The following is a 2,804-nucleotide window of genomic DNA, read 5'->3' on the forward strand; positions in this document are numbered from 1 at the left end:
CACACACACACACACACACACACACACACACACACACACACACACACACAGCCTTTCCTCTTCATGCACTCCTATATGTTTATGTCAGTTAAGGTCACAGTTGTTGATTTTCATATTTTAAGGTTTGATAAATATCTTTGGGTGACTTCTGTTCAGTAGATTCGGCTGTAATTCACACGCCAAATACAGGCGGCGGGCAATCCTGTTTTTGCTGCGTCTGTCAGCAAAAACATCACACAAACGACTGGGTCAGTTTTAACAAAACTTGGGGTGGGCGGTCGTCAGACGTGTGTGTAGGGCTGATTAACTTTTGGAGTCAACCCCAATCCGAGATAGCTGCCAAAGCTTCAATTTAAARTCAATCTCGTTTCTCTGTTAGCAKAATATCTCATAAGCYACAGGACTYGTTTTGATGTAGCTTTCAGGAAACATTCACTGCAGGAACGTCTACAACTGATTCACTTTTAGAGTCAACACAATTCAAGATGGCCGCCAMATCTGGTTGAAATCACAAAACACAAATGTGGCTGTGCTTTAKTCTGTTTAACAAATAATGAGCTGCAATTTGGTGTRATAGTAGCTGAGAGTCACTCACAACACATACTCCGAGGGCTAGTTATTGCGTGACATCATTACTTAGATTTTTAACATTAATTTTAGGAGTTGACCTGAGTTTACTTTTAGAAAGTAATCGTTGGACGTACTGTATGTCTATAGYTGATTACATTTTGGACTCAATCCAATTCTATATGGCTACCACAGCTAATCAAACATAGCTACAACTCAGTCAGTTKTGCAGATATTAATGTAGATTATGATTTAAACAGTTTAACAATGTTTTTTTAAGGTTTGACCCAAACAGCGTTAAATGAGCCACTTCTCAGTATGATAGAATCTTAGTGTAGAATTCTGGCACAAAAGGCAGCAGGTGATGCATTCATTCAAGGAATTCTAGACCAGTGAGGCTGTGGCGCAGGAGGAAATGAAGGGTCAAAAACATTTTGCCAGAGGTGAACAGGTGTGTTTACACCGACGTGTCACCGTGGGTAAATTACACGCGGGTATGGAATCTGTGCCATCAGGACGAAGGCCTTCATGCGTTGAGACGGGAGCTGATGTTGCRAGTTCTCCTGGCTGTCGTGTCACGGTTCGGTGACGGYAACGCTCCGCCGGTGATGGYCTGTGACGTTTTACTCACAGTTAAYATGAGATGAGATTGGATTGGAGCGACCTGCAGTTCAGCCTGAATTAAAGCACAGTGCTTAGAGGGACCCAAACAGCACAACGAGGACTGCCATACCTTGACGGTATGCACATCGTCCACKGCCTTGCAAATCAAAGCTGTACGAGATGAACTCATGTTAAGGAAGGGACAAAGTTAGAGCCGTTAATATGGAGCTAAATTGGGGCTATACAGAGTTTGAAACAAAAAAAACTAATTTGAAAGTGAAAAATAATTTAGAAACAAAAGAAAAAAATTGTAACATTTTTTATTATATGATACAACTAGCCATATTTTATAATATGATTGAAAGGCCTGCCATACTTTTTTAAATATATGACACAACTGTGTACCATATTGTGTTAATTATATGATACAACAGCATATTCTAAATTTTATTCTATGATACAACAGCCTGCCATACCACCTGACCAAATTGGAGACATTAATTAAAGCAGTATTAAAATGGTTCATGAGATATGTTGTAACTGACAAAAACAGACAGGCAGTAAAAATGACTTAACAATGTATTTTTACTGTGTTTATAAATCTGTATTATAAGGTTTCTAGTCCATAAACTTCCTCTTTGTGTTTTTACCAACCTTGGATATGTTTCTAGACTCTTATTTAAAACCAAGGACCAGTTGCTGAGGGGACTGTGGGAGTCCCATTGTTTGCTCTACGTGTTTTGTGGACTTTGATAAGTGTTTTGGAGAGCGAAACAAAGCTTGTTCCTGTGAGCTGGACTCCACTGGATCTCAAGGCACAGAGATAGCGGTGTCCGCTTTAAGAACCTGGGAATCTCATTGGTAAACAATGGTACAATGGACTGAAAGACAGGCCTGAGTAACGAGGACGTTGCTCTGGTCTGTTGAGGTGAAGGAAAAACCGAGCCTAAATGTGAAGCTCTTGTTTTACCTGTCTGCCTTTGGTCCGGCTCTCAGATTTGRTTGTGGGGTACTGATTAAACCAAAGAACCAGAACCAGACTGCAGAAGCTGCCTTCACCAGGCTCAGCCTTTAGAGATGAGACGAGGAGCTTCATGACAACCCACATGTCTAAGCAGGGGAGGAAGTTCGCTGAAATACATATTTTTTTCAGTAGCAGTGATTTCCAGACAATCTGTGAGGTGGGTTAGTGGTCTGTCGCAGCCGGTGTGGGGGTCATGATTAAAAATATTCAAGAGGTAATTTTAATTTTGTCCTTCATGCTCACTAYTGATGAAAAGGTTCTAAAACTCATCTGGAGAACTTCATTGACGACCACTGGACGGCTACCTGGTGAGGTGTTCTGTACATGTCCAACTGGAAGGAGACCCCAAGGAAGACCCAGGACACCCAGGACAGACTATATTTTTCAGATGGTCTGGGAACAAACTGGAGTCCTCCCAGAAGAGCTGGAAGAGGTGGCTGTGGAACGAGAGGTCAGGACCCCCCTGATCAATCTGCTGCCCCCGAGACCTGACTCTGGAACACAGATGGACGATAAGTGGATGGACAGATGGATGGATGGATGGATGGATGGATGGATGGATGGATGGATGGATGGATGGATGGATGGATGGACAGATGGATGGATGGAC

The sequence above is a fragment of the Austrofundulus limnaeus genome, unplaced genomic scaffold (assembly GCF_001266775.1).
Source record: "Austrofundulus limnaeus strain Quisiro unplaced genomic scaffold, Austrofundulus_limnaeus-1.0 Scaffold72, whole genome shotgun sequence".
NCBI lineage: Eukaryota > Metazoa > Chordata > Actinopteri > Cyprinodontiformes > Rivulidae > Austrofundulus > Austrofundulus limnaeus.